The 10,257-nt window shown below is 47.0% G+C and overlaps 3 non-coding genes across 3 annotated transcripts; 2 read left to right on the forward strand and 1 right to left on the reverse strand.

The window, feature by feature from the left end:
- The first annotated feature begins 242 nt into the window (after positions 1–242).
- On the forward strand, positions 243–315 carry TRNAV-CAC (transfer RNA valine (anticodon CAC)). The gene has a single exon. It is a non-coding gene; the product is annotated as a tRNA-Val (tRNA).
- A 2,768-nt stretch (positions 316–3,083) lies between these two features.
- TRNAV-AAC (transfer RNA valine (anticodon AAC)) lies at positions 3,084–3,156 on the forward strand. Its single transcript has one exon. It is a non-coding gene; the product is annotated as a tRNA-Val (tRNA).
- A 6,036-nt stretch (positions 3,157–9,192) lies between these two features.
- TRNAN-GUU (transfer RNA asparagine (anticodon GUU)) lies at positions 9,193–9,266 on the reverse strand. The gene has a single exon. It is a non-coding gene; the product is annotated as a tRNA-Asn (tRNA).
- Between the last annotated feature and the right edge of the window lie 991 nt (positions 9,267–10,257).

Consider the following 10,257-nt stretch of genomic DNA (forward strand, 5'->3'; position numbering starts at 1 on the left):
GGAACTGGAGACTCTGCATTGGGTGCGAGATCCCTAAGCCAGACTGTGGGTGTCTCGAGGGTCCTCTCTTCGCGAAGGTGAGGAAGCCTACAGCGGGGCCTCTCGGAGCCGCAGTCTCCTCGCCTGAGAGATCAACGGTGGTTCCAGGTTGATTTTTTAGTGGAAAAGTTTGATGACGAGGATAGTGATGGCAACACCTGAGGTGTTCACGGACATAGCGGTTAAGTGTGGGCACTGTTCTTGTTTCCGTAGTGTAGTGGTTATCACGTTCGTCTCACACGCGAAAGGTCCCCGGTTCAAAACCGGGCGGAAACATGAAGTATATTTCTTTTCCCCTGAAATTCACATTGCCATTCAAGAAACTAAAAACACCTGCAGAAGGTGTGTGGCAGGGGGCGCACCTGCAATTTCCTTGGCCCAAGATACTTGGGAGGAGTTCCATTACTCCCTGAGAGCCTACTCAGCACTAGGAACCAGGCCTGCTTTCTCTGCTCTGGGTCACCGTTGCAGACCAAGGCAAAACCAGGTAATCCAAGGATGGAACAGGACAAGGCCGACTTCGGGTTCCCTTTACACTCGGAAATCCCCTCACCTTCTTAGAGGGAAATCTCATGAGATGTCCTGATCTAAAGCTATTTTCAAGCCCGCCTCTTCGGGGATTCGGCCCTCCAGTGCTGGTGACGATGCTGGCGCCCACATCGCCTCTACACGCTGACACTATGATGTCTCCGAAAACCAAGGACATCTCTCTGAAGCACACTTGGCTTTCTCTCACCCCAGCACACTTGCGGAATAATTTGATTTGCGTTGCAGAACAAAAGAGAACGAATTCAGCTCTGCACCGGGGGCTGGAGCCAAAGACCCAAAGATGAAGAATGTCAGACGCTGCGAATTGAGCTGTTCGCGAAGGAAAAGGAGCCGGTACACGTCCCCTTATTGGGACACTCCCAGCAGTCAGGTCAGAGATCGCGAAGTAGACAACAGAGCTGCTCATCACCCGCTGAGAGCCAGGTAGGCCCCTGACTCAGAAGGAAACTGAGGTTCAGAAAGAGAGCGTGACCTCCCCCCAGACCTGGATTTCCGGTCTTCCCCCCACAACCTGCTGCGCCTGCCGTTCTCCCGCCTCGGATGATGGCAACTCCACCTTCCTTAGGCTCAGACCAAGAGCTGTCTCTGACGCAGCGTTTTCCTCAGACCCCACATCCAGTTAATTAGGACGTCGTGTTTGCTTCCCGGTCCACGTTGACTTTGGCCTACACGGTCCCTCTTTTCTGCGACCCTGGATTTGGGCAAACGACTCTCCCGACAAAGGCGCGGCAATCAGTGTAACGCTCGGCTCCCTCACTCTGAACCTTGGATGGGGAAGGGGGTGTGGGCAGCCGTTGCGCTTTTTCTGGGCTGCGTCCCTCTTCTGCGCCCGTCCTCGAGGCCAAGGGCAGGGCCCGGTCCCCTCAGCGCGCTCCTCTCGCCGGCTCTGGATCCCCGCGCCTTCCCTTGCGGCTGCAGGGAGGCTCCAGGGGCCGCCTTACCTGGTTTGTGGGCGCCGATGGCACGGATGTGTGTTCGTGGTCCCTCGGGCGCCCACTGTCCATCCGCCCCGTCGGGGAAAGGACGACGCCCCCTCGTCTGGTCTAGGAGGGACGGCAGCGCGCCGGAGGCGACCAAAGGAATGCGAATCCGTTCCTCTGGCTGGGCGTAGGAGGTGAAAACTAGAACCTGGAGGGGAGGGGGAAAGAAGGGGGAAATCACATGAAATGTCCTGATCTAAAGCTATTTTCAAGTCCGCTTCTTTGGGGACTCAGCCCTCCAGCGCTGGTGACGATGCTGCAGTCCGATCGCACCCTCGACGGCACTTGGAGCCGACGCGGAACAAGGCAGAGCCCTGCGGCCTGGGGGCCAGTGCGCACGCTGCCAGCGCCTTCCTCGGCGTCGGAGCACTTGAACCTCAGGCGTCAAGGAAACGCAGTGATCGCCGCACTAAGAAAGAAGAAAAGCAACTGCCGGAGAAAATGGCCCATGCTCCCCCAGACTTGTAAACCTTTACTTCTAAAGGAAACCAGAGACAGACAGACAACATTACATTAAAATCTTTCAGCAAAAAGAAACTCTTCTTTCTGCCTGCTGGCCGTGTGCTGTGAGTTGAACACGAAAACCCCTCCAGACACTGGCTTTCTGGGAAAACCTCCTTTCCCTCTCCATAGCCTGTTGAACTGGAAAATTATAAAAGGCAAATAGGAGACATCTCAGACACTGTAAAAGGTAAAACAAAACTGTTCCTCAAGCAGAATCTCAAGTACGATGAGGGAGGGATGAACAACCGTGAGATCTGCGTGGACGGCGCCTGGGTCCTCCGCGGCTTGCTGCTGCGCCCGCTCTTCAGATTCAGTACAGGCCGGGAAGCGAGGCTGCGTTGCTGTTCGATACTTTCCAACAGCCAAATGACCTGGGCCGTCAGCCTTTGCTACGGTTCCTGCTAAACGTGAAAGCGTGATTAAAGTCTTGGGCTTAAACTTGACGCCTAGAGTAAGCGACCGCGGCAGGAACCTGGGGAAGCCCCTTTGCCAGAGACAACGCCGGAGAAGCGCTGCGGCGAAAGGGCTTGTGAGGAAGGAGCGCTCGGGTCGGGCGCGTCGGAGCAGAGGGGAGGGCGGGGAGGGCGGGTGGTACGGTTCCCTGGATTCGGAGCACCGCTCATTTCCGAGAGCCGAGCATGCTTCCCGCTGGCGCCGTGAAACGGGCCGCGGAGGTGCAGGCCCGCAGCCCGGGTGGGGCGGTGTCCACACTGCTGGGAGGCGGGGTCTCCAGGGCCCCTGGGATCTGGGGAGTCAGCGGGGGCGACCCCTGCACTCGGGTGCGTAGCTGTGCGTTGGATGCGGGATCCGGAAGTCAAACTGTGGGGGCCCCAGGGACCTCGCTTCGGGGGAGGCGAGGACCCGTAAACCAGGGGCTTTCGGGAGCTGCAAACTCCTTGCCTGAGAGATCACTTGTGCTCCCAGAGTCCTTTTCATTTCAAAAATGTTTGCGGTCAGCCGTGGCAAGAGGCACATTTCTTGGATATGTCATTGGAACGTGACGGTTATGTAGTTTCCGTAGTGTAGTGGTTATCATGTTCGCCTAACACGCGAGAGGTCCCCGGTTCGAAGCCGCGCGGAAACAGGTTCCCCTTTTTTTGCGGAGTTATATTCATATTTGAAAACCAAGAGGCAGCTGCATTTTCGATCCCCAAGAAACCTGGGAGGAGTTTTGTGACTACTCAGCACTACGAACCAGGCCTCCCCTGTCTGAGTCACTTTGGACTCAGTTACTCCAAGGAGGGCACAGGACAAGGCCAACTTCAGGTCACCTTTACGTTCGGAAATCCTCTCATCTAATCTAGCGCCTAAATCTCCTCTACACATTGACAAGTATTCTGTCTCTAAAAACTAAGAAGTTCATCCCTGTGAAGCACACTTGGCGTTCCCACACCTCAGCACACTTGGTTTGAGTGACAGAACAAAAAGAGACCAAACCCAGCTCCGCCTCGGGGGCTCGAGCCAAAGACGAGTAGATGAAGAACCCCACTAACAGCTGTCCAGGCACGAAAAGGAGCCTGAACACGTGCCTTGATCAGGAGACGCCCTGAAGTTAGGCCAGAGATCAGGAAGTAGACGGATCCGCTCATCACCTGCTGAGAGCCAGTCGGCATCTGACTCATAAGGACAACAGAGTTTCAGAAAGAGAGCAGGAGCCGCACACAGCGCTAAAGCTAGAGTAGGATGGGACCCAGCCAGTTACCTTGCGGCCTAGCCTCAGAGCCCAAAGCGTCGCCCAGGCCGGAGGGGTGAAGGGCGATGAGCCCTGGGGCAAGTGCTGGGAGCCTTGCCCAGCTGCATTCAGCCATGGGCCGCTGGGACTCGCCGTCTTTCCTGCTCTTGGCATCTCAGGAATAGAATCTTTACTTTCACAGTTTTCACTTGGAGACGCTAAGTAGAACGTTCTGCGTGGCTCCCTGGTGGTCTAGTGGCTAGGATTCGGCGCTTTCACCGCCGCGCCACGGGTTCGATTCCCGGTCAGGGAAACCTTTTTTTCGCTGGCATCCTGATTTGTAGTATGTGTTCATTCCACTGTGTCCCTCCCCAAAGTTGGGGTACTGATAGAGCTTCTGCTTTGAGAACTCCAGTGGATAGCATTCAAGGGGCTTTTTATTGAACGTTCTTGCTGAAATGTAACTCCGAAGAAGAAAAAACAGAAAGTTTGTTTTACTTTATCATAGAGATAAATTAGCATGTACCTAGTGTGCTAGGAACAAGAAAAAATTCAAGTTGATAAAGATCAATCTCGAATACTCTTAACACTCTAGAGAATTCTAATAATTGGCATATGATTGCAGAGAAAATGTTGTATTTCTAGATATGACTCCTTGTATGCATCACAGCAGTTTAAAAATTGTGGTCTAAAAACTACTTTATGTTGTTTTACAAATATTACAATTATATGGGAAATACTGGTAGCATAGTACTCTTGTTTGCACAAATCTTGGAGCTATTTCCTCTTCGAAATTTTAGTAACACAGAACTGCCTAAATTTCCTACACTGGTTATACTTGTTTAACAAGAAATTTTAAATCCAGTAAATATTGAAATTTATCAAATTTAAAATTATGTCTTCAAGTAAATTAAATATACGGTATAATATTTTTTAAATGGAGATTTAGTATTATAATTCTATAAATCATAGTGACAATTATTCCACTTACAATTTGGGGTATCATTTACTGTATGATTCTAACATGCATTTCTCATTACCTGTCAGCTAAACTTCTGGCTTGAGGTCTATTTTTATTTTTAAGTTCTTTGATATTAAATTAAGTGATGTGTGATCTTTGCCTGAATATTTTTTTTAATTTTAATTTTTTATTGAAATATAGTTGGTGTACAATATTATATGTTACAGGTGTACCATATAGTGACTCAATTTTTAAAGGTTATACTCCATTTATAGCTATTATATAGTATTGGCTATAATCCCCATGTTGTACAATATATACTTGTAGTTTATTTTTTTTACATTGTGATTGGACAATAGTTGCTTTACACTGCTGTGTCAGTTTCTGCTGTGTGGCAAATTACATCAGCCATATGTACAGACATATCCCCTCTTTTTTGGACTTCCTTCCCATTTAAGTCACCACAGAGCACCAAATTGCCTGTATAATTTATGATTGAGATAGAAGTGAGAAACACTGTTTTACTATGATGCTGCCTCATATTTTTATAGATTATAGAACAGCCATATGTGAATGGGTTGAGAGTAGGTTCAGATACCTTTTTTGGGAGGTTGGTGACAGTGTCCATCAATGTAACTGTAAGAATTGTAGAACACATGGAATATCTGCTCCAGGAAGGAGGGAGCTGTCACTGACAGCCTGCTATTTTCCTCAACTGCTTGTTTACTTAATAAAAAAGTGTTTCTGGTTCTTGATTACCTGCCTTCTACATCTGAAGTCAGCCATCTTACCATTCTTCATTATGCCTCTCTTGTCTCCATCACTGCTAGAACACCCCCCCCCCCGCCCCCAGGTGGGCAGATAAGCCTGGGAACAACTGCTAGGAACCAGTTATGCTCCTGCTGCACTGCCCCTTTTCAATGCCTCCAGATGTGGGCTCCACAGGGCAGAGACCTTGAGCTGGCTCACAATGCAGCATCTCTTCCCTCCTCCCCACAGCAGGACCTGGCATCTAACAAGTGCCTAATAAGTGCTTAGTGCTTGAAGGCAGTCTAGTGCAATGTCCTGGAAAGCTGAAGAGGAGAAGAAAGTAGGTAGATTAGGGGAGGCCTAGAGTATGAGAGACAGAGAAAGGCAGACAGACAAAGACACACACTAAGAAACTAGGGATAATGTAGAAGAACTCGATTTAGAGTGTAAAAGCTGAAGCGCTCATGTGTGCTCATGAGATTCAACAGAAGAACCCAGGGGAGGTCAACCAATACCTCTTGGTGTCCAGGTCTGCACAAGATGGATTGTCAGGTGCAGAATCCTGTTGGTCACAATGGTTTGTCTCAAATGGGATTATTTTTGCAGGAACAGCCAAACACTGTCAAGGAGTCATATACAGACAGTTATTAGCACCCCAACACAGCCTTGAATAAGAGGGTGACCAGTGATTAGATGTGTGCATCCAAGATGGCAAAAATGTATTCATGAAGAAAAAGGAAGAAGAATGATTGTCTGAGACCAGTGTTTCCCCCCGCCTCCCACCCATAAACTGTTTCGTATGAATCCATTGGGAGTCATTCTGCTCACTCTTCTCTGGACCCGAACAAGTAGGTCACCACCAAAAATAGTTACAATTATTGGAATACCTTCTAATCATCTTGGAAGTTTAGCTGCTGAACACGTGCAATAAGGTATCTCTGAGTAATGTTCACATTGGACATTTGTTGTACCTCTCACTTAGTTGAATTAGGATGGTGCCACTCCCCTTGTTAGAGTATCATATAGATGGACACAAAGTTTGTTATGATGGCAAGAACATGAAGAAAAAAGCTCTTTCATGGGGTTGGAAAAATGGCAATACAAACTGGCACACCTGCTATTGAAATCAAACTAGGAACATTTAGAGAGAGGCCTTCAACCTCTGACAAAGGAGGAATGACAAAAATCAGATTTACCCTCCTGCCTAAAATTTCACCCTCTCCTTCTTGCGGGCCCCCAAAGGGGAAAGAAAGGCAAATACATAACGTCAATTTCCTAGACACAGAAAATCGGGCAACAGAGGACAGCAACCTCTGAGAGATGAGAAACAAAGTGAGTCCTGCTATTGGCCCACATTAACACTTTCAGAGAGTTTCCAGCTTGGGCATGAGAAGGCGGATCTGAGACCAAGTCCTTAGACTGTGGAGATGAAGCTGAGTGTTGGTAGAGAGCAAGGCAGCTAGAGTTCATAGAACAAAGGTCCAGTGATGAGAGAGATTGAGAGAGAGAGAGAGAGAGAATCCAGGGATATGAAAGAATCTCCCTCGGGTACTCAGCATTCTGATAAGAGCACGCTTATAGAGAAATGCCTGAGACCAAGAAAAGAAGTTTTTGAAAAGATCACGGAACAATGCCTGGTGTTCACACAGCACAGGCAGTTGCACTCACTGCACTAGCCAGACTAGACTACTCACATAATTCATGAGCCTTTCAGAAGAACACTCAGGCATAGAATAACCAGCCCTAGACTGACCTACCTAAAAAATCATAAAGCAAGATCCAAAGAGATCAAACTGTTAACAAGTCGCCTAACTGTACCCAAAGCAAAACTCAAGATAATTCATAGGAGTATCAAAATAGCTAGTATCCAGACGGGAAACTTTGACAATGACCAGCATCCAAACAAAAAATACCAGGCATGCAAAGAGGCAGGAAAATATGACGCATAAGGAAGAATATAATCAATCAGTCAAAACTGAATCAGAACTGACATGAAGTAAAATTCAGCAGAGAGGACTTTAAACAGTTATCATGACTATGTTACATTGTTACATATGTCTAAAAAGTTCATTAGAAGTGTGGAACATACAAAAATGGCAAAAAGTGAAATTTAGAGATGAAAACTGAAACATCTGTGAATCAACAACAGATTAGACATTGCAGGAAAAAAAGATTAGGGAACACAAAGTCTTGAACAACTGAAAATATCCAAAATGAAAGTCCTATAAAAATTTTTTTTAATTGAGCATAGCATCATTAAATGGTAGAGCAACTTTAAAAGGCCTAGTATAGGAGTGCTTGGAGTCTCTGAAAATATCAGGAGAAATTTTTTGAAGAAAAAGTTTTTGAAAAAACATGACAGAAAATATTCCAATCATAATGAAAATTATAAACCCACCAATCCAAGGAGCCAAATGAACCCTAAACACAAGGAATGTAAAGAAAACCATACCTAGTCACATTATAATTAAAGTGCTCAAATCTATTGAAAAAGAAAAAGATCTCCAACGCAGCCAGAGAGAAAAGACACAGTATATACAGAAAACAAAAATAAAGACTATGTCAGATTTCACATCAAAAGCAGTGGAAATGAGAAGATAGTAAAGCAACATTTTTAAAGGACTGGGGGCGGGGGGGGGGGGAGAGGGAGTCAAGGTGGAATCTATGCCTCCCCCCTCCCCCGCCTGCCCTAAAAAAAGCTCTTTGAAAAATGAAGGTGAGTGATGACACTTACGGACATACAAATGCTAAAAGACCTCATCACCAGGAAATTTACAATGCAAGATATGCTAAAGGAGTCCTCCAAGAAGAAGGAAATTCACATCAGCTGGAATTCTGGATGTACACAAAGAAATGAAGTCCTACTGTATAGGACAGGAAACAATATTCAATACCCTGAGATAAACCATAATGGATAAAGAATGTGATAAAGAATATATATATATATAACTGAATCACTTTGCTGTACAGCAGAAATTAACACAACATTGTAAATCGATATAATTCAATAAAATTTTTTTTTAAAAATCAAAGGAATGAAGGGCAAGAGTAGTATCTGCATGGGAAAATATGATTTTTTATTATCAATTAAATCTCTTTAAAACATGGGACAGTTTAAGGAAAAGTAATAACCTTGGATTGGAGGTTCAAAATATATGCAAAGTAAAATGCATGACAACAAAAGCATAAAGGCAGGCAGGGAAGAAAAGTGAAGAGGTAGGACATCACTGGAAGGTAAGTTACAGATGTGTGCTCTAAAGTCCAAAGCAGTTGATGAAATAACAAAAGAAAGAGCTATAACTAATAAGCCAACAAAGGCGAGAAAATGGAATCATTTACAAAACCATGTAGAAGCTATGATAGACTAACTGCTTTTCCAAGATTTTACCCTATAGCCATGTGTATAAGAATGATGACTGCATCATTGTTTGTAATAGGAAAAGCATAATACCAAATTAATTGCAAAAGTATATGGAAAGGGTTAAAGACTAGTGCAAACAGTGGAAGAAACTTCGTTGGTAGAAGGAGTTTGCAGGGCGAAGATGATGAGTCCACTCTTTCGAGAATTTAGGATTCCTGGTGACACACTTTCCCCCAGAGATCCTCTCTGAGGTCAGTGATTACTCGGACTTAGATCCTTCTGTGTCAGGGGACAGAAGAGTACTAGCGGAGCTTGGGAGGGGATGCGCAAACTAGAAACTGTCATAGATGACTTACATTTTAAAACGTATGATATCCGTCTCTGGGTGGGCTCGAACCACCAACCTCTCGGTTAACAGCCGAACGCGCTAACCGATTGCGCCACAGAGACTCAGGAGAAGCGTTCTTAACCTCCAGAGACGAGGCCCGCCTACCCAGCTAGGCGGAGGCACCCGCCTTTCGCGGGACAGCGGCGCCGGCCCCAAGCCTCGGACAACCGCAGAGCTGGAGTGCACGCAGGGTGCTCGTCCCGTGGGGAAGCCGGGCGTCGGGCGATTCCCAAGGCAGAAGGGCAGCCGGCCGGCCCCGCCGCGCCTCGCTCCACTCCCGCCGCAGATGCCAGCGCCCCGGAGACTCCCGGGCCTGAGCCCAGTGGGGCCCGAGGCAAGCCGAACGCCGGGGGGGGGGACTCCGTGACGGCTCCGGGTTTGCTCCGCCTTCACCCGACCATCCGCGCCGCGGGTGTAGCAGGGGTGGTGCCGGTGGCATCCGCGGGAAAGGGATCAGGTCCTAAGACGAAACGTGAAAAGGAGCGAAAGCAAGCAAAGGCACGGAGGAGACAACGAGACCTCCCAGGAAGCCTGTGAGGAGGCTCGGGCCGATTCTGAGAGATGAAAATTGTTTTTATTAAGTAGCAGAATGGGGAGGGAGCATCGGAGACGGGCACGAAAGAGAGAAAAGCATGAACGTCTGTAGGTGTCCAAGAATAAAACAACACAGATAGTGGGACTGTATTTATGTCAAGAAACTTGCCTGCAGGCCTGTGGTGCATTGTGATTGTACAGCGGATAGCGCTGCCGTGTGGCTTGGTTCAAATCCAAGCTATATAGCAAGGTAGTGTCATTTTCTTTTTTTCTTTTTTTAAATTGGCGTATAGTTGATTTACAATGTTGTGTTTGTTTCAGGTGTACAGCAAAGTGATTCAGTTATACATACATTATATCTATTTTTTTCAGGTTCTTATTCCTTATAGGTTATTACAAAATTTTGTGTATAGGTCCCTGTGCTACCCAAGTCCAAGAAGCACAGAGAGTCCCATACAGAATAAACCCAAGGAGAAATACACCAAGACACATATTAATCAAACTAACGACAATTAAACA

Source organism: Hippopotamus amphibius, chromosome 1 (assembly GCF_030028045.1).
Source record: "Hippopotamus amphibius kiboko isolate mHipAmp2 chromosome 1, mHipAmp2.hap2, whole genome shotgun sequence".
Classification (NCBI taxonomy): domain Eukaryota; kingdom Metazoa; phylum Chordata; class Mammalia; order Artiodactyla; family Hippopotamidae; genus Hippopotamus; species Hippopotamus amphibius.